The sequence below is a fragment of the Rousettus aegyptiacus genome, unplaced genomic scaffold (genome assembly GCF_014176215.1).
Source record: "Rousettus aegyptiacus isolate mRouAeg1 unplaced genomic scaffold, mRouAeg1.p scaffold_m13_p_9, whole genome shotgun sequence".
Taxonomy (NCBI): domain Eukaryota; kingdom Metazoa; phylum Chordata; class Mammalia; order Chiroptera; family Pteropodidae; genus Rousettus; species Rousettus aegyptiacus.
The window spans coordinates 82,622,149-82,645,308 of NW_023416312.1; positions in this window are offsets into that span (position 1 = coordinate 82,622,149).

Sequence of the window (23,160 nt, forward strand, 5' to 3'; positions counted from 1 at the left end):
CATCTTGGTTTTCCAGTGATTTCTGTTTTGTTCCACCATCTTCAGTGAAATCAGAAATGCTTGAAATTATATACAAAATAACCAATTTAGTGAGATGTTCACAAAATATATTAAGTGAAGAATGACTGTTTATGCTTCTTGGCTGTTTTGATTCATATTTTTTCTTTAACAGTGGGGAAGCAATAGATACTTTTTCATCAAGAGGACCTTAAAACAGAACACATTGCTATTTTTAGCATGCATTAAGGGAAAATGTTGACTATTCAAAATACTGGCAATATTTTCTATATAAATTTCACCTTGGTGTACCTCACTCAAGAAATAGAAAACTCTAGTCAAGAAAGGAACTGAGTTTTCTTTAAATCTCTATTTCCCATCTGTGGAATCTTTATTTCAGCAGGAAAGTAAAGAAAATAGACCAGTAGATTTCAAATCTCTAAATTCTGGTTTCTTTCTTGATAACTATGTTGCTTTAAGAACATGAAAATCCTGGGGCAGATAAATGCATTGCAATGTCCTAGAGTGATTCCAGTGATAGCTAGAGACTTAATAAAATTCTATCAAACATTTTCAGCTGTTCAGCTAATTATCCAGTTTGGGACTATATAGTATATACTAAATTGAACCAAATGAAACTGCTGATGTTTGATAGTTTTACACATTACAAAAATGACTATTTTATATGGTTGCACCTAATATACACATGCGAGCATTCATAGAAAAGGAGTGAAAATATCATATTTGTAAGCATGGGTTTAGAGTATTATATCTAAAAAGAATTTGAGTCAGAACACTGGAACAAGAACAGAACAAGAAGTTTTTATGCCACTGTTCTTATAAATCCTATCATTAATGATTGCAAAGACTGTATACCTTAAAAAGAAGTTGGGTCATTACTTCATAGCCAATTAACTATACATGAAGTCTGACTTTAATGTTAATAAGTCTTTTGAAAAGTACTTAAAAAAACCCTCTTGGAACTTGCTTGGGAATTGCCTTTAGAGTAGTTGTATGTCCCAAGCAAGAAAACTGGTCTCATCATTTCATAGTCATACTTCATGCCCAACTAAAACATCCCACTTTAATTTATGCTCATTTAATCTCATCTGTAGGTAGAAAAAATTAAACAACACCCCTCCCAATAAAAATTGTGTAAATGAGTAATTTTTTTTCTTTTTTTAGCATACTGGCCATTTGAAAAACATATAAGTAGATAAAAAGGCACCCCAAATGCAAGGCTATTTTCAGAGAAGCAGGGAATGCAGTTTCTTGGGTATTTAAAAAAAAACTCTTAAAATTATCATTGACTTTTCCCCCCTAAAATGATGCCAAGTCTTTATAAGTTATCCTTTACTCACCTCTGGTTTCAAAGTTCTTGAAATGCATGACCACAGATGTAGTAACATATCTTGCTACCAGATGGATTTCATGGGGTCCTAGTTCCTGATCTGCAAAGGAAGTAATTTCAGCCTCCTCAAGAGTTGCTATTTTCTCTGACTTATAGTACTTATTTTTCCACTTTTCCAGTAAAGTTAAATCTTCTCCACTTGCTACAAGGCTCATGTTTTCTTTGGTTTTACAGCTGGTTCGTTTCCCCCATTTTTTAAACAAGCTTTTCTCATCCTTTTGTTCTTCAGACATTACAGACAAGGGCTTCTCCTTTGATACAAAAAGTGGTTTCATTGTTTCTATAATTTCATTAGTGTGCAAGGTTTGACATGGAAGGCCATAATTCAACAGCACGGTATTGATGATATTTTCTGAAGCTAAACATATTTTCAGTGGAGAAACAGTTGTCTGTATTGGGCTTGGCTTAACAACCGATTTGGGAGGCTCATGGTGAAGTACTCTTTGATTTTCGCCTTCCATTTTGCTGAAGGACATGAGGTGTTCAAATGCTGCTTGTGTAGAGTCACTGGATTTCTGAGATAGATTTTGTAAGACATTGCCTTCTGGGAGAGAGCTACTTCCTTTCATGACCTGGTCAAAATGACTGAGGCTTTGGACTTCAGTTCTAGAATATGATGGTTTAAGTTCTGATTTGAGCCCTTCCATTGGCTCTGTGGTTTGATTTATAGCTCCTTCAGAGTATCTGGCATATGAAGGTAGATTTGCAGAAGCCTTGTCTTTTATTTTCATATTTTCCTGTGAATAAAACATCAAACCAGGGCTCTGTGGAGGATCATCCTCACAGCTAACTCTGTTTGACTTTGAAGTAGACATTCCAATCCTGGTTGCAATTTCTGGCCAATTAATAGTGTAGGCATTTTCAGCTCCTTGGAATAGGTTTTCATGTAGATGACTTTTGATCATCGACTCATAGAAATGAGTACACTGGTCCATCAGTGTGCTGATGACCTGACTTGCTACAATGTTTTCTTTAAATACATTAATTGAAGATGGTTCTACTTGGCATTTCTCTTTGTCCAGAGTGATCTTAATTATACCAAGCATGTTGTTGACAGTATTAGCAGTATAAGTAAACAGTTCTGAATAGAATGAGTGAAGACGTTGAAGAGTATTCTGTAGGTTTTCCTGACAAACCATACTGATTGATTCAGAGTCATCAGGAAACTTACTCAGTGGTTTTAACTTGGGCGATATTGTTTTCATTAATGATTTCTGTTGCACAGCAACAAAATTTTCAATAGGTATTTTCATGATTTCAGAAAAAGCATATGTAGAGACATGTTTAAACTGTAGGTCTGCAAATAACTCTAAGGTATTCAGAACCCCTTCCATGATCTCTTGAGCAATTTGGTGGCTACAACCTCCAGATTTTTTATCTTTCAATTTTTTCTTATAAGTTGGAACATTACTGAGGTTCTTTGTTCTTAAGGAACCACATTTACTTCTAGCGGTAGTTTTTTTCTTGCTTACTGGTGTTTCTTTACTATCTGTTATCAACATCTGAGTCAAGAAGCACAACTCTAATTTTTCAAATAACTTTTCAACAATTTCTTGGCCAAATATGTTAATTTGTGCTTGCAACCCCTCAGCTCTAGAAGCAGCTTTTTCAAAATTATGGTATTTGTTTTTATGAGCTTCAAGAGGTGACAAATTTAAAAGTGAAACAGACTGTTTTAATTCTTTTGCTTTCATTGAAATTTCATTCAAAACAGTCTCAGCTATCATCAATAGCTTATATTTTTCATTTTCCATGTCATCTGATTCTGTTTGCCATTTATCAAACATTTGTTTAAAAATATTTTCTTTAGGAAAGATTTTTTCTAGCTGTGAAGAAACATTCTCCAAAGAGAAAGAGGTTTCTGGATTTGCAAGAGAGATTTTACTAAAATTCCGTTGTGAAAGTTTACAAACATCTAAGTATGAGCCTTTTATTGGGTTGGGCAAATTGTTCTTTGTAGCACATAATCCTTGCAAAACTGCATTTACTATTTCACGTGCTGTCACAATTTGTTCAGAAGGTAAAGTGTTTACATTTACCATTGTCCTATTTTGCCTTACCTTTTCAAATTCATTCAGAATTGTTTCCAGTATATTACTTACTATATCCTTGGCATACATTTTTAGTTCTGCAATGGGGAGTTTTGTTCTCAGTAAGGAGTTTTTGGCATCCCCTTTTGATAGCAGATGCGGCAGCCCAATGGCAGTCTTGGATTGGCTGCCTTTTAGAGTCTTCTTTCCAGGACCTAAATTGGCCTTGTTTTTGGCTTTCACACCACTAGGCCCTAGCTGTGGTTTTGTACCAAATTTAGACAAATAGGTAACTTTTGATTTTGTTTCAAGATCTGTTTTAAAACTTGCCTTAGGACTGCCCTTGGAACTAGCTTTAGAACTGTATGGCCTCATGGATTGCATTTTATCAGATTGACCTTTAGGATTCAAACTCTCTTCTAGATTCATCAAAGCAAAATTTGTGATCTTTTTAAGAACCTTTTGGACCAATTCTTCACCCACTTGCAGTGGAGAAAATTGCAGTAAAGTGTTTTCCAATGAAGTGACACTTCTAATGCCTGTTTGAGGATAAGTTTGTGATAACACATGTTCAGGAAAAACACTTCTTTTTTCTTTTTTCAACACCCTAAAGCACGATGGATTCATCACTAATTCATTACTTCTAGATGCTTTCAATTCTCCCCTAGTCTCATTGTTATCACAGAAGGATGATATAACTATGGAGAACATTTTTCTGAAAACACTTTCAACTATGTCATCTGCAACACTGCTTATATGTGACTGCAAGGTTTTTTTGTGAGCTACTGCTATTTTAATTTTAGAATCAGATGTAAAGTGGGGGAGTTTGTCCAAAGGAGGACAGCGTTCTATATTTTCTGTTACCCTTCGATGCACCTTCTTTAAAATTTCCTTAACTGTACTTAAAGCAGTCATTTTTTTCCATCTAGATTCTCCATTTCTAAACATTTCTTCCAAAACCTTTCTCAGGTTTTCAGCTTCTGATATAACTTGGTTTTGATCTGGGTATTTTGAAAAAGTAGACAGTTCAATGTTGTCTTTCATTTTTCTTTGACTTGGCAACATTTCATTTTGTACACCTAGTTGCCTAAAATTGCTAGGGTTTTGCTTTGAGTAAACACTACTTCCCTTTAGAGATATTTTATCATGTAAACTCTTTAAGATGTTGTTCACAGTTTCACTTGTAATGATATTTTCTTGAAATGAATTCTTGTTGGGATATGAATACATCTTTTGGATTTCTAGGTCTACATCATTTTTTATTAGCACCAAAATGGTACTGGCGATTATATTAGCATATTCCTTAAGACTAGCCTGTGATATATGGATTTTAGGTTGATGATTTTCCCTGTAATTAGCAAGTGTGTCACCTGAGACCTCTGGACTGAGAATAGTTTTAGCTGTTGATATATTCAAGGTATTTACATCTGATGGTGTTTGGTTTGATTCAAGAGATATGCTGTCATCTAGTTCACAACTTGTGAATTCTGGGCCAGCATATGGGTTTTCTCTTGCTTGAGTACCAAGAGTAAATATCGAATCTATTCTTTCTGTGACAAAAGATTTTAATCTATTCAAAATAGTTTTAGTAATGAAGTGAGCATTTTCCTCACATGGGTCAGGAGCAGATTTCTTGATGTCTTGGTTCTTAAGTACAGTCGTCTGGTTATCATCAGAATAAGCTGAGTTCAGATGTACATATCTTCCCTTTCTTTTAAATGGAAATCTATCCCTTTTCCTTTCATTCACTGAGTCCGTAACAGGAGGTCGTTGATGCTCTGCTTCAGGAAATTCATCAGAAAACATCAGGGGAGATCTCAGAGAAATAGAATCTTTTGCATGTATGCTAAGCATGACAGCAGAAGTGAGATTTTGAAGAACAATGTTCACCATATCGCTGGAAATTATAGCAACACATGACTTAGGAACTAAAAGCATTGGAATAACTTTATTTGTACATTCTGGGTCTACTTCAGAATTTGCTTCTAAATAGCTCCCATTTACATTACACTTAACAGTGGATGCAGCAAATGGGAGATTATTCTCTTCTATTGTTTTCTCACAGATGTCACTTAAGATAGCCTCAATGGTATCTAGTATTTGAAACTGAAGTTTGTTTCGATAATCACTTTTATTGAACAGCTTTTCTACAACATCTTTTGGCCAATCTGGATCAATCTCTCTGTCAAATATGTTTTTTTCATATTTACCTTTAGTAGACATACTATCTAACACTGTATTAACAATCTGAGTTGGAATACTTTCAGAAACCACAACATCGTGAATTAAGAAAGGACTTATTATTTCTTTATCTAACTTATGTTTTATCCCTTGTAAAATTTGTCTAGCCACTTCTCTTGCATATATATTTAATTTAGAGGCAGTTAGTTGACAGACAGAGGTAGTTTGTCCTGACTTATCATGATAAACTGAGCAACAGGAAAATTGATCATCAGAATGTGAATCTTTGGTTGAGAACCAAGGTTGGCTTAAAGCAGTTTCATCCCACTGTGAAGGTAAAGCCATTGGACTTGTGAAATTGATATGAGGACAAAAGAGAGCTTTTACTTTGGAAGTAGCAAATGCCTCTAAATTTGTTAATACTGATTGTATAATATCTTCAGCTACAGTTATTTTGGTCAGTTTACCACTATTGAATGTGGGCTGAAGTGTACCTGGACTTCTGTCCAATATGGTAGAATAAACAGAGGACTTTCCTTCACTTGTATGTTCAAGGAAAGAGATATTTTCTGGAAAGGAGATAGTGTTATAGCTATTTTCATTTGCATTTATATCTGTTATGGCAGTAGAATAAAGTTTTTGAAATATGATTCTAACAACATTATCTGCAACAATAGTTACATCTTCTTCAGACACTAAAGGATCCATTGTTTTACCCAGGGATTGAACAGCTATTTGAGCAACTGGTTCATCACCAGCATGAAGAATGTCACATAAATGTGATTGAAGGAAAGGAATCACATTTATTCGATCAATTAAATTATTCTGAAAAATTTCATTCAAAATATTTCTTATAATGGGCACAACTGGGAAATTTTGTGGCTCTTTGAATTTTTCTACCTCATTTTTTTTAAATGTTCTTTCTAGTTCCTGTTGCTTAAGAGAATCTATTTTAAATTCTTCTTCTGGTGGTCTTTGTTCACCAGCATTTTCCTTCTCTGTATCCACAGGATCTTCTGGATATGACTCTGGGTCAGCTCCTCCAGGAAGAAAATTTCCATAGGTTGGCCTATATCTGTAATTTTCAATGCCTCTCTCTTCTGGTTCAGTTTCATTAAACATATCTGGAGGCATTGCATTTAAAATTAAAGTGACTACTTTCTTAACCATTTGTTTCTCTCTTAGTGGCTTGCTTATACATGTTTCCAAATCTGGCAAGCTCACACTTAATTCGATTTGAATAGCTTTCAAAATAGTACTTGATACTTTCTTTGCATGCACATATAAAGCAGACTGCAATCGTTTCTCATGTGTGTTAGCACAAACGTTGGTACTTTGACTTTTCCAGTATGTCTTGTTGCTCTTTTTATTTTCATTGATTATAGTACCCAGAATTTCTAAATTTATATTGGCAAACCCCTCCAATTTAGAAAAAACCATTTCAAGGATATCTGAAGCCGTAACTTTCAGTTTATTTAGATGCTTTTCTTTTGTAGTCCCTGTTTTGGGGGCAGTAGTATTTCCCTTGTTGTTAGTCACCTCTTGACTATCTGGCTGGATCACAGTGGACATCATACTGGAAATTATGTCAGAACATCTACTCAATTCCTCAATGAGCAAAGCAAAAGATAGACTGTCAGTATCAATATACTCTGAGATAGTTTTAAATTCTGAATTTGTGAAAATGTGATCCATCTCCACACTACATAATTTTATAATGATATCTTCTAGAATTGTATGAGAAGTGAGGTGAATATTAGACTGCAATGCAGTGATTTTTCTCAAATTCTCATTGATCCAGTTTCTGTTTTGCTCATCAGAAAGGGCAGAATATGGACAGTCTCTTATGAGCTCATGTAACATGTCATATAATGTACCTCCGATTCTATCTAACACGTGCAATCTGGGACATTTGTGAACTTTCTCTTGCATACAAGGACAATAAAAAGGCAAAAGTTTTTGTTGATCAATGTTAACAGTTCCATGTGGTATATTAGATCTTAACTTATCTGAAGGGACTAGAACATTTCTCGTAACTGTATTTACACTTAGCACTTCACAAATACGAGTTGCTAATGAACTTGTCATAATGTCATTATTTAGTGTTGTGATGGCAGAGTCTAATTCTTTTTCAGTGTCAGAAAAAAATCCTGTATCTATAAAGTTTTGGGGAGGTCCACTCTTCCTAAGATTTAGATTTTTCTCATTGCGTTTTAATTCTTTCTGGATAACATCCAAAACAATTTTTACTACTTTAGTTGTGTAAGCACTCAGGTGAGAGCAAAACCTGTCAGGTGCAGGCTTCAAACGGGCAGCATGGCTTTCTGGCTTGGAGCAGTTTTGCAATTTTGGATAAATAAATGAGTTCAGTTTCTTAAAAATTGTATAAATGATCTTCTCATTAATGTTAACTACAGGTTCAGATGTTGATTCACTTTCTCTAGGTTCTAACCAAGGATCTTTTGTAGGTTCTATACCAAGTACAGAAAAAAAATTCATCTTCCTTTTACTCTCAAACCATAATTCTAATGGCTCTTTATTTGGTATGTCAACATTATCTAGAAAAGTTTGCTGTACTGGTAAAGAATATCTGATAATGTCAATAGAAGCTATATGAAGTATTATTAATACAGCATCTACAATTTCTTGAGCTACTCTATGGATTTCTGATACAGAGAACATCTGGTCCATACATTCTTGATGTGACAGATCTTGTAGTTCTTCTGAGCTAAAAAGTGAAGCTTCTTTACTATTTTTATAATCTAAGTGACCAAAGGGCCTAGAATATGTGTCTTTGAGCACCTGTGCTAAAATACTTGTAATTATATTATCTGAGGCTTTTTGTATTTGATGCTTTTCATTTTGGCTGAAAAGCAAAATGTCTCTATTCAAACATGACTTGTACTTAGAAAATTCCTTATTCTTAAAAGTTGGAATGTCAGCCTTTAATCCCCAATCCTGAAATTCTACTTTGTCTTGATAAGTAGTCTTTGTAGATAAGTTCATATTTCTTTTGTACTCAAAACCAGCATTTTCCCTTGTTAACCAGTGGTCATGAATCTGTTCTTGTAACTTTGATTTTTCGTTTTTGATAGATGAAAGCAGTACAGTTTCTACGATTTTGTCTATTTCTTCATTTTCATCTTCAGAATAAAAAACCATGCCAGGAACATTAATAGGTGGAAATAGGCATTCAGATCTATGACCATTAGCTACTATAGTGCTGGTGATTTTGTTCTCTTCTTTAGTGCCAGAAGGACTGCTCAGTCTGGGGTGTCTACACTTTTGAACATTTGTGTTCATGAGTTCCTGATGTAGCTGAGACAAGATATCATCAATTAGCTGAAGGATGATCACCGTTTCTTCGGTTGCAATAAGCCTTTCATTTTTAAGTCCATTTCGTATATAACCAAGTATAGTGCTGATTGCTTCCTTTATATAACCAATTAGAGAGGATTGGGAAAAAATATTTGACACAAGATTTTGTATTTCTCCTTTATCAATCAATTTGGCTACATCGGTTTCAACATTGGATTTCTTTTTGCTGACTCTTTGAAGAAACATGTATGTCGGATCTTTCCTGTGTTGCTGATAAGCAGGTCCAGTTGTGATTTCAAGATGAGCAAGTTCATTTTGCTTAGAAGATGCAAAAGCTGTCAGCTTTTCTAAAATAACATGAACCACATCCTCTGCAATATCATTCATGTTCTCCAAAGTATAAGGCAGTGAAGCTTCTGAAGTTTCTTCTTTTGGAGATATGAAATGTTCTCCACTGGCTGTTAAATCCGATTTAAAGAGAACTGACATATTTTCTTGTGAAAATACCTCCATACACTTTTTCTCAACTGCAGACTGTAGCTTCTCAAGCACATTTTCCATAATTTCAGCAGCTGCTAAAGAGATATCGACATTGGAGAGCAAGTCAGTTTTGTCATTGACAGTTTGGTCAATCAAGGTTTGGGCCGCAACAGAGGAAAGGGTGGGGATGGTTTGGGTTAACTCAGACACCATTTCATGAAAAATATTTTTTAAGATCAACTCAGTTTCCAGTTTTAGGTGATATTTAAAGTCAAGAAAAACGTTCTTTAACTCCTGCATCTCCTTTATAGCTTTTACTTTTTCACTGGAAGACAGTGGATGTTCTAAGCCATCTGTTTCAATGGTAGCATCTTTAGATTTTGTTGTGCCTGTTTCGATTGGTGAGAAAAGGTAACTATCGGATTTACAGGTTTTAACTGTGAGAGATTCAGAGGTCTCATTATGTTTAGGTTCAGAAATTTTAGGTCGTTCTTTACTGTGATATGTTTTTCCTAAAATTTTTATTTCTTTATGGGCAAAAGATGGTTTTAGTGGTGCTGCCAGTTGCTCTATTGACTTGTCAGCTGCCTTCACACGGGGCTCTGCCTGACACATCTTACTTGTTTTATATGGAAATGTTTCACTGCAGCAACTTGAACTATCTGAAGAGAGGGTAGAGTCGTCAGGCATTGGATATGTAATATTTTGCAAACTTTCTTCATATTTAATGATTAGTGGGTGTAATATACTGGTCACTGTAGCTGCAGCCCAGGTCATTATGTCATGAATTATGCTGTTCAATTCTTCAATTCTTACCTGGAAAGGAGGTGAGCAGGGATCAAGGGAAAACACATATAAATTTACTCTATTTTAGGGGTAAGAACTAACCTTTAATTCCTTATATCAAACAATGTATAGCCAGAATTCATTCATGGTAGAGAAAACACAGGGAAGGATCTCTTTAGAATACCAGATTAATTTCAGGTTCATTTATTCTCTGTGATTGTGATCTATTTGAATAAGATTCCCTTTGATTCAAAAGTCCTTGGAACTTTTATTTTCAGCATTTACTACTGAGGATAAATGGCTTTTTGGTTAAAAAAAATAACCATTTGGGTGTCTAGGCTCACAGAAAACAAATACTTTGGCAAGAAGTAAGATTATGTTTCTGATCCAAGCAATATTTCTTTAAAAATACAAAACAGATTACTTCTACAACTATTTCATGGAATGTATTTGCAGTCAATACATTGTGTATCTTCATGGATAACCTCCGTTTACTCAGGCATCTGTTTAGCTAGGAGGTGAGGGTGAAAAATAAAGCCCCAGGGTGGAAGGGTCAGCCTGTGGGTTCTGTGGTCCATCTGTTGCTGCCTTCCTCTGTCAATTGACTATATTTATAGATGCAAATAACTAGTTACTTGTTAAGATTTAATTGATGGACAACAACACTGATGATTCAGGGGAAACGAACAGGCTTCGGGTCCAACAAAAATTATTATTAGTACAAACTGTCTTGGGTAGGGAGACAGAGGACAGCTTATGAAGTAGAGAAACACATTAATTTAGGTAGAAAAAAAGGGCTGAGCTAGAAATGGAATTCAAAGAGCCAGAAGGCTGAACAGTAGAGGAAAGTTAGGGTCTCCCTTCAGTATGAGCTAAAGTAGAAACCCAAGAACCAGATTTGAATGACTATTTCCACTGTGGTTAATTGTGCTGTCACAGCTTACAATGGACCAGGAGCAGACGCAAAGCGCACCTGCCAAACCCTGTATCTGTTTATGTACTTCTACTTATTGCAGATATATTTTGGGAACATAAAATTCCTCTTGTCAATGTTTTTAAGTTGTTACCCTCAAGACAGCCAGACCAAGAGTGTGTATCTCTGACAGGAACTCTACTTCTCAAAGCTTTAGATAAAAGTCAGTGGAAGCAAAGGCTGGGTGCCTGACATTCTAGCTATGCATTGTTTGATATCCTGGCATTTTGGCACCAGATTCCCTATAATGTGGTTGTTGCCTTCCAATTATCTCCAAAGATAGCTCCCAGATTGTTAAGGTTTAGGTCAACATTCAAATAAAAGTTAACATTTTGTCATATGTGGCATTCTCTCTCCTGACTCATTAGAGAAGATTTGAAGCCCACTTCAGGAAAAAGCCATTTTATTCCACTCCAATTCCTGAATCTCTTAATGTATTTTTTATTGTGGTAAAATACACATAATGTAAAATTTACCATTTTGCCATTTTAAAGTGTACAGTTCAGCAGCATAAAGTACATTCACAATGTTGTGCAAACATTACTACTATCTAGTTCTCTAAATGCACTTTTTTTTTTACTTACTGCCCAAACAAAAAATTGCTGTTGAGTTTAAAAAATATAGTTTGGGATGACAACATATGGTTGAAAAACACTTTTTATATACAAACATGTCCTAAATCAAATACTACTTAGCATAACATCTAAACATTTAAACTTTTTGGTCTAAATTGGTCTAAGTGTATTTCGATACATATGAACTAAGAATCTCAATATATGTTATTTTCTCATTACCAGATATAACGTACAGCAGACCTATATTATTACTCGTAGGATAGCTGAGCAGATATATAAAATAGGGGTATTTCTAAAGTATTTAATAAAGTAAAATGTGATAGAGAATCTGATATTTCAGCTTATTTTCATTATACTACTAAATTGAGAAATATCCTTTAGATGCCTGTAAGTTTAGGTCTTTGTATTTGCTGCATTTTCTATGAATTGAGCAGGTTTATATGTGAAAAAGTGTGTGAATATGCTATTCCCCTGAACACTTCTCTTTTTCATGATTCCTCTGTGTAGACCCAGAGTTTGGGTTTATCAAGTTCACCCTTTTATCTTTGCCTGGTCCAAATTGCAGCATCTTAGGTGACCAGTTCCCTTATTTTGATGAAGTAGTCACCCTAAGATTCTCCTTACTCCCAGTAAAATTATGAGACAGATCCAGGCATCCTGGCTCACTTGCCCAAGGGCAGGGCACTCGGCCCTGACCTAGAACTGCAGTGATCTACAAAGGCATTTCCTTTAATGCCTTCCCATCACGGAGTCAATCTTTGGTATTTTCTAGTTTTCCCATGATAATCAAACCTTCTAAGGCTCCCCCAATCCATCCTCCTGAGACTTCTGCTCAAAGGACCAATAACAGTAACTTTGGACCCCTTGTAACAGTAACTCTTTTAACAATAACTTTGGACCTCTGCAAAAATCAAGAATAACTGAGAGTGAAAGTCAAGGAAGAGAAAAAGACAATGAGAGAAACTGATGTCAACAGTTGGCTTTGCTGGTTGTCTGATTCAGATTTTTCTCTAATAACATATTAGAAAATGTCCGTAACATGTTGCATTATCAGTAGATTTCATTGTACATACTTTTTCTTGACAGCAATTTTGATAGTAGTTTTGTTGTCTGAAAGTTAAAAATAGATTGATCTAATTAATTATGGTTAATAATTTATGTAACTCCAACCCCCCACCCCCAAATTTCAAATCATTGAATCAGATTATCTCCTTTGTGCCTGGCAATTTTCTTCCTAGCAATTCACAGAGAATAATAAGCTTTGTAGAAGAATAAGATTTATTTTTTTTTGTCTAATCCCCCTATTTAGCTTCCTACGCTATTACTCAGAGGAATAGAATAATTACTGCATTTAACAGTAGAGTAATAGCTGCTGCATAAACTAACCTCTATCTGATATTACTCCTCTTGATCCACCTTAGCCATGTTTGTTTTGTTTTGAGTTGGGAAGAACATGGGGTTGGAGAGAGAAGAGATTGGCTAGTCCTTTTTGCCTGCTCTGCTTGATCAGTTTTCTGATAATTTACTTTCCATCCACCTCCTCAAACACCTAATCTCCTCGCTTGCCCCCCAGTAGGAAAAAAATCTGTGGATAATTATTGATAATGATGGATTAAAATAATGGAGTTCTGACCATATGCAGTACTGAATTAGATGTAGCCCTTTTCTACTGTATGTTCTAATCAGAATTATTATCACTTACTACTACTCAGAACTCAAAATGTATTTTACTAAACTGTAGCAAGAGAACAATGCAATCATATAAATTATAGAATAATAAAAATAGTTTAAAAATCAAGGCCTAAGACTAATTTTGATTTACTTTTATATTTTCCTGCCTACATGGATCTCTTACCTTTCTTCTTCCTGACCTTCTTAAAAGAAATATGGCAATCTATCTTCATTTTTCCTTGGCCTACCCTTATTTTATTGAATTGTACATTTTCTCCCAAGGCCTAGAATTCAATTTTGAGAAATATGGCCAGACTGTGAAAATACAACCTAATTCTAAGTAGTGAAAGAAAACTCTACAGGTCTCAGATAGGGTTAGGTAGCAATAGCCCATCCTCAGACTAGTACCTTTTTGCAGTATGGAATCTGGAACATGAATGCTAACATCAGTGGCATAGTTCCTATTCTCTGGTTTCATTTATTTTACTAAGACCCGGTTTCTTAGGCCAACTCCAGCACAATTTCCTTCATGTAGATCCTCTGCAATTTAATGTGCCTAGATTCTGTTTTTGCTCTCTCTACCACATACAGGCAGCAAGTGGAACCCAGCGAGTCCTGTGTATTTGTTGCAACCTGTCCCCACAGGCTCTCTGTCCCAAAGGCATGAAATACATAAACATCTGAGAACAAAACTAGCCAAATAAATGAGAAAAGCCTCATATAAGACCACTAATGTGACAATACTAAAGTTTAATTTGTCTGCCTAATCCTTCTGAATATCTAATTTTTAATTTAACCAATGGTCTTCTACTTGTATCTCAAGCCCATAGCTTTGGGCTGATGCCTGATACCTCCTCATCATCCATATACATAGTCCATTCTGTTGCCAAATCCCAAACTCATCCCAGTGGCGGAAAAGATTTTAAAACAGCACCTCTGTATCCTAACATCAGTGTTCCAATCTGAAAACCAGAGACTGGGTAGTTCTATGGGTGGCCTTTCCTTTGCCTGCCATTTTATCAACCACCCTGCTCTCAATTCACTCACTCTCAGCCATTCCTCATGCCTCTGTCTCTTCTCCTGATATTTTGTGAAGCATAACCAAGGTAAAAGGCAGTGCTCTCTTCTTCATCTTGGATTCCCCCTAATACCCAGCACTATGCTCTGAACACAGTAGGTTCTCAAGAAAGTTTGGTAAATAAATTCCCATTTAAAATGTTTTAGATCAATGCATACTTATTTCTACTCTAAAATGAAGGCCATTGTGCAGGCCACCAATTATTAATGGACTTCTGCAACTGTCTTCAATTTGTCCCACATGCTGCTCTTAGAAGTATTCAGCAGTTATCAATTTGATAATATCATCTCCATCCTCAAAACTATTTGTCACCCAATGAGTGAAATGCAAACTTCAGGGCAACGGACTCAATACTTTTTTTTTTACTGTTTCTCCTCTCACCTTCCAGTTGGATCAAGAGAACACACTTAGTATCTAAATGGAAAGCTTAATTATTACAACTGTTTACCCCACCACTATCTTAACAAATTTTCTTCCACTTGTCCTGATTTATTTGGTTCCTAATTTTATTAAGCTTACTGTGTATGCCGTTTGAATTAGCATTAGAAAAAAAGAGAGAACTAAGAAACTGAGGGGAGAGAAGAAAGAGGAGTTAAATGGTGGAACAATATGATGTGTCCACAGTTGAGCCCTGGGAAGCAAGGAGACACATCAAAACAAGATGATTAAGTTAGAGGCCTTGAACCTATGTTATTCTGTGTAAGGTAAGGGAATGTGACATGTGTGCAATGGATAGAGCCGGACCAGATGGTATTCCTGATTATGTTTTGTTGTGCTCTGGCATGGAATTGTCCCTAAGTATAGCTAAAGGTATTTTAACCCTGTGTATTTGAGAAGAATAGGGGAGAGAAGCTCCATCCAGGCCATGAGCTTCTTCATCTTAGCTGAGCTAAGATTTTTAATTAAAGGTTATCCAGAGCATTTGCTGTTGGAAAGACTTAAGTGATTCTGTAGCTTCGTAATCTGGTGGGGGCGGGGTAGGAGGAAGAGGGAGGCAGGAATGAATACTTTATAAAGCTATGCCAATCAGTATTCTCTCACCTTTATTTCTTTAAACTGTCCTAATATCGGGCTAGTCAGTTTACTTCAGCATCTTCGTATCTCATAAGCACTCAGTAAGTCAGACAACTGACTTCTAAGCTCAACCACTTCTAAGCTCAAAATCCTTCTCTAGGAAGCTAGGTCTGAATGTCAAAACCATTCACCACCACACATTACTACTTCAATTTACCCAACCATTTTCATTAAGGTTTAGGATTTATAAAACCTATCCTGGACCTCATTTGGTTTGCTGAGTGTTTAAAGGATAATGGTGTTGGGTATGTGTATTTCATCAGGAGTTATTTTATGTGCATGAAGTTTTATTCAAGTTTGAGTAACAGGACATCAGCAGAATAGGTGGCCACCAAGATTCAAGGGCTTGGTATTGTCCTCAGTATAGCTTTGGATTACAGTGGAAATATCCTTAGAATGAGGTAACAGATTAAGTTGTTAATACTATATAGTGAACTAATTTATCATCATTAGGGATTCAGTCACCTCAAAAGGCACAAGTTATGCATGTTTGAATGGGGAGGGAGGAAAAGAATTGATCCAGATCCAAGAAAGTTACCTGGAGAGAAGAGGTAGTGCTACCTAAAAGGGGAGTGAAGACTCTATATATTTGGGGAGCACAGAACCAAAGTGAGAATAAAGAGAGAAGTAGGTGGAAGAGCATGAATGACAAACTTTGCCTATATTACAATTTTAGCTTAGTCCTGACAGGTTGCAAAAGATGAATTTCATTGCATAAAAGTATAGAACTACAAGAATGGGAGATTCCACAGGAGAATCTGCCCTCAAGCAGCACTCCTGTGTAATTATTAAAATTTTAATTTGCATTAATTTATTAAGTTTTCTTACATACTTACTTAATTGATGAATCATGAGAAGGGATGATTCTGTGAACTGCAGGTGGATTTTCAGAGAAAAAGAAAATTATTCTTCATCGGTATCTTTCACAAGTTACTTGTAAAATGGTAACCAACATAATAGATATTTATTTCCTACTGTCAGTGCACTGTTAAAACCTTCCAGGGACTCCCAGGAAGGCATAAAATATACCTTAAGAAATGGGGCCATTGCTTACCTCACTAGCCTCATCTCTGATCACTAGTCTACATATATTTTATGCTCCCCTTTGCCTTTGCCTTTACCTTTACTATTTCCTTTGCAATTCTAGGGTCCCTATTTAAAATTTCTCATCCTTCTGGTCTCATTCAGCTCATGTCACCTCCTTCAGAGAGCTTTCCTTGAAATCTGCCTAGGTAGACCTGCATTATCTGTTAATGCTCCCAAAATACTTTATATATCCTTCTATTATAGGACTTATTATGCTATATTGTGATTTCTGGTTTATAGTGCCTGGCATGTTGTAAGCACTCAATAGCATTTATTTCTTGAATTAATTTTTAATATATGTGTTGGCTCAATGTTTGCTCATTAGTCTGCTTGTCATTAATCTCTTCCCACTCAAATACTATCTAACATGCTTTGTATGCCATCTAGAAAAGTTCCATAAGTGGATTTTAGTAAATATTTCAGGATAATTATATTAAAGCAAGTCTTCATGTAGAATATGTCCATAGGAATACTGAGGTGGTATATATCAATTATGTGCATGAATGACTAAAGAGTTTTAGACAAGTGGAATGCTCTGAATCATAGAAAGTAGTATTAACCATTAGAGCTAGTTAAAAGTCAAAGTGAATTACTATTTATTTTTATCTCAATAAATGTAAAGTGTATTGTGAGTAACCAATAAATTGCAATGATCTGTTTTAAAAAGTTTTACTTAAATTCTGCATACTGTCTGTGTTTCTTTGTGTATCAGATGATTTTGCATATGTACTATTTTAGAAAGGATAGGAGCTGGAATTAATAGTGTACAACCCTGAAAGATTAAGTGTGATGACAATACTGTTATGTTGGTTTTAAAATATGTCTACAAATTTGTTGAGAATACTCCAAGAAGTGGAGGTTAATTGTCTTCCCCTTGAGTGTGGGTTAGATTTAGTGACTTGCTTCAAATGAATAGTATATGGTATTGTATAACTTCTGAGACTAGGTTATAAAATATTTTGTGGCTTCAGCCCCTTTCTTTTGGATCACTCATTCTGGGGGAAGTCCAACACCATATCATGAAGATTCTGAAGAAGCCCTGTGGAGAAGCCCAAATGTCAAGGAACTGAGATCTACCAACAGCCATGTGAGTGAGTCACCTTGGAAGTGACTCCTCCAGTCCCAGCAAAACCTTTAGATGACTGCAGCAGCCCTGGATGGCATCTTGACAATAACTATGAGACACCCAGAGTCAGAACCACCCAGCTAAATTGATCCTGTATTCCTAATCACAAAAACTGTGAGATGATAACTTTTTTTTAGGTCGGCAAGTTTTTTTTTTTTTGGGGGGGGTGATTTGTTGCTCACCAATAGATAACTAATGCAACTGTTAAAAAATAAAGAATTCTTCTATGGTTTTTAGCAATGTGGTGGATTAAATATCCTAAAGAGCCTAAATGTCCAAAACTTATTGGAAATGCAGTAGAAATTTGATAAAAATAAAATTATAGTGTAAAATTTCAATACACATCTTTGATGGTTGGACACATCTAGTAGACAGTAAGAAAAATCTAGTAGACAAAAAATCAGTAAAGACATATAATAATTGAATAAAATAATCAATAAATATAATTTATTATTCACTTACAGCCTTACATCTTTCGAATAGAGAATATACATTTTTTTTTTTGGTACATCCATGGAACATTCAAATATCAATCACATTTTTGGCCGCAAAGAGAATCTTAACAACTTCAATGTGTTAAAGATTTACAGGCTATATTTTCTGTGACTCAAAATATTAATTTCTTGATAACTAAGAAACATACTTATGGATAACTCTTAGATCAAAGAGAGAATTAAACGGAGAAAGTATAATCTTATTAGACAAGAACACATATCAAAACCTATGGGAACAGCTTTTGTTATTTCCCATAGCTTTTGATATAAGGTGTTCTTTTCATTGCTTCTCCCAAAAGTCCCAGACCAGTATCTGTAACTGCCTGCTTGACTCTTCTACTTACATGTCCCACTTAATGCCTGCAGGTAACTCAAACTCAGTGTATTCAAAGCTGAACTATTTTTTTCTCTTCCAAACTTGTTCATCCTACTGTATTTCCTATCTACTTAATGGCACTATTGTTCATTATCCATGTAGTTGCCCATCTATAGATCTGGAAGTTCTTTTCAACTCCTTCATCTCCCATATTCAATCAGTAACCAAATATCATTCATTTTCAAACTCTTTTAGTTTGAGTCAAACTGCACCAGTTCTTCAACTTCACTGCCACTGACTTTGTTCAGGGCACATTTCTAGCCTTGATTGTTGTAATAGTCTCTTTAATTGTAGTAAGAGGCAGCATGGTATTGTAAGGATTAGCTGACTAAGACATGGGTCAAAACCCTGCCTTTGCCACATATTATATGAATCATTGGACAAGATAATTTAACACCCTGAGACTTAGTTTACTTATATGTAAAATGGTAGATAAAAATAGCTCAAACGTCATTAAATTGTTGGGAGGGTTAAATGAGAGAATATAGTTTAGCAGAGTACCTGGTATATTGTAACTATTCAATAAATGCCAAATGTAATTTTTATTGTCTCATTGTCTCTAGTCTCTTCCCCATATTTTCATTTTCCATTTTTAGAAAAGGCAAATTCTGATTATATTATGCCCTTGCCAATATTCTTCAACAGTTGCTCTTCAATAACAGGATAAAAGGTACAATTTTTGGCATGGCCTACTAGAATCTTAACGATCCAACCCTTTTGGTAAAGTATGTCGTATTAAGTTTGCCATCCATGGTACACTTAGGGATGCTTCTTTCTGGTTTCATCTCCTGCAATTCTGTAACTTGAACTTTTAGCTAAAGCAATCCTAAATATAACTGTATATCTATAAACACACTATGCTTTAATGTCTATAACTTGGTAAATGTATTCCCTTTTCCTGTAAGGTTATCCTTCCATTTGTCTGCTTAGAAAATTCTTTCTCATCCTTCACATCTCAGCTCAATTGTGGCCTCTTCTGTAGAAGCTTCCTTAGCCTCCCTATGCTTCCACTGGAATTTGTACATACCTCCCTTATTGTATTTATCACATTGTGTTATTATTATTGGCATGACTGTCCCTAACCTGTAAAATCAGGGTAAGGACAATAGCTTTTCTGCTTTATATGTTCAATAATTAATAGTGCCTGGCATGTAGCAGAAGTTTAATAAATGTTACTAAAAAAATTGAATTAATAGATTGTAGGATTTACTTGATAATGGTTGCTAACATTTACCTGACTCAGAGTATAAGCTTGATTTCTTGGACTTTTTCTCATTTGAATCAGTATATGTCACCTATATATAGAACATGAAAAAATAAAAACAAAGAAAATCTTCAAAGGAGTTTTTAAAGAATTTAATCATCAACTATTTCTCATCCTTAAAACTCAGACATTTAAGAAAACTATTTTAAAAGTCTATTTATAATACACATATATGTATTATTTGGTTTATATTATATACATTATAAAATTCGAAGGTCTGTAGAAATTGTTGTTATTCTAAAATTAACTAACTGGAGTGACACCAGAAGCATGGTGGAGTGAGAGATGTCCGCAAATATCTCTCCTTGAAAGAACAATAAGCTGAACATCTAAAACTCAACAAAAAACACTCAACCTGCACACAAGCACATCTGAGTGAGGGGTCTGTGAATATGAGCTACCACAGGTCAGACTGCAGGAGTCTTGTGGCAGACTGGGAAAAACAAGGAAGTTGCCTCTCCAAGTTGGAGTTCCCTGCAGGAAAAGAGGGAAGAAAGAAGGTGTGGCAGGTTCCCTGAAGAGCCCTGCCTGAGAGAGCTGGAAGCTCCACATAGCGGCAGTGCCCAAGGACCAGGGCAGAAAGCAGAGAAATAGGGATGATAGAGAAGCAACAGCTGGTTATTACCAGCTGCAGTTGCAAAACCCAAGGATGAGCCACAACCCCCATCCTCCAACACAGAGGGAGGGCACCTCCCTTCAAGACAAAAAGCCACTGAGCCCCAAGGGACACTGAGCAACTACAACTGAAGCTGTCACTAACACTGAAAGGGACTGAGACTGAAGGTAGTGTGCATGATTACATATAAGAAAAAAAGGCATTATTAAGACTTTATTTAAAGCAGAGCTCTAAGAGGCTTGGATGTCACCTACTGGAAACAAAAAGAAAAATGCCTTCATGGCAGCAGAGTAAAGAGAGATCTTTATATAATAAATCTTTCTGTAAAAAAAAAAATAGCAGAGTACACGTCCACTAATGCCCAAGTGGAGAAATAGTCCCTTAAACACCATTAACAAAAAAGGTGACAAGGTAGCTTAGAAAGAAAGAGAAAATTCCAGAAAATAAGATTAAAGACATAGAAATATGTGACTTAAATGACAGAGAATTGAGGATGGTACTCCTGAAAAAAAATCAATGATCCAAAATAATTAATGTCAACAATTCCAGGAAATGAAAACACAATTAGACCAGCAAAATGAGGGTTTGTTTGTTTGTTTGTTTGTTTGTTTGTTTGTTTGTTTAGCAAGGAGATTGAAAAACTGAAAAAGAACCGAATAGAATTTCTGGAGAAAAGAACACACTAAAAGAGATGAAGGATGAAATAGCAAGCTTGGGAAATAGAGTCAACCAAATGGAGGAAAGGATCAATGATATCAAAAACAGAAATTAAGAAATAAATCAGAAGGAAGAAGAGAAAAAGCAAAGATTGAAAAATAATGAAAGAGTGATACAAAAACTAACTGATACCATCAGGAGAGGAAACATAAGAATAATGGGCATTCTCGAGGGGGCGGGGAAAGCAGCAGGGAATAGAAAGAATTTTCGAAGAAATCATTGATGAGAATTTCTCAAATCTGAGGAATGAAACGGAGCTCGGAATTCAAGAAGTCAACAGACCACTTAATTACCTCAACCCAAAAAGGCCTTCTCCAAAACACAGTATATTAAAATTATCCAAAATCAATAAAAAAAAAAGAATTCTCAGGGCACCCATGGAAAAAAGGTAATCTATAAAGGAAAACCAATTAGATTATCATTGGACCTCTGAGAACAAACCTTAATAGCCAGAAAGGTGTGAAATCACATATTCAAAATTTTAAGTGAAAGGAACTATCACCCTAGAATAATGTATCCAGCTAAGGTCTCCTTTAGACATGAAGGAGAAATAAAGGCTTTTCTAGACATACAATAATTGAGGGAATACTCTACTATGAGGCCTTCAATACAGGAAATACTGAAAGGGGTCAGCTCATCTACAACAAAATAACCAAAAAATACATAATTATGAGTAAGGTGACTATGAGGCAAATAGAAGCAGAGGAGTGCAACCCTTACTAAGAACAGGACATTATAAGCTTAAACAATAAGAAGAGAATTGCTATAGCAAGATAGTAATAAACGTTCTGCATATACAAGGACAAATTGAGACAATAACAACTGAAAACAGGAGAATTCAAAGCTCCGAATTCACAAAGGGGAATGGAGATAAGACATGTGTGAAAGAAAATGGGTGACTGTATATATGTACATATATATGTATATATACATGTGTGTATGTGTGTATACTATCCTCTACATAATGGTAAACATACACCAAAGATTCAGAACTGAAATGTATAACATAAAACAAGAAGAACCAGAGAGAAAACCCACAAAAGCCAACCAAAATAAAGAAAACAGAAACACAAGGACAAGGAAGCAATGGAAACACTGGGCTACCAGAAAGCAAAAGTAAAAAATTATAGGAAAACCTCATATTTCAATTACTATCCTAAATGTAAATGGACTGAACTCACCAATAAAAAGGCATAGAGTTTCAGATCAGATCAAAAAACAAGACAAAACCCAATCATATGCTGTCTCCAGGAGATACATCTCCGGTCCAAAGACAGATATAGACTCAATATGAAAGGGTGGAAAATGATATTTCAAGGAAATGACATTCAGATAAAAGTGGGAGTAGTGGTACTAATATCAGATGAAGTAAACTTCAAAATAAAAAATGTAAAGAAAGATACTGAGGGACACATCATAATGATAAAGGAAATCATGCACCAAGAAGATATAACACTTATCAATACCTATGCTCACAATCAGGGAGCCCCAAAATATGTAAAGCAATTACAAACAGAATGAAAGAGAGAAATATATCAAAACGCTATCATATTAGGGGACCTAAATACCCCACTGTCAAATATGGACAGATCATCCAAACAAAAAATCAATATGGATATAATGTCCTTAAATGACACATTAGACCAACTGGACACAATTTTCATTTACAGAGGATTCCATCCCCAAACAGCTGCTTATACATTCTTCTCTAGTGTACATGGAACATTCTCAAGGATTGACCACATATTGGGGCAGAGATAGCCTCAACAAATATGAGGGTTGAAATCATACCAGCCATATTCTCTGATCACAATGCTTTGAAACTAGAGATCAACTGTAAAAAGAAAGTGAGAAGATTCACAATACATGGAGATTAAACAACATACTACTGATGAATAAAAGGGTCA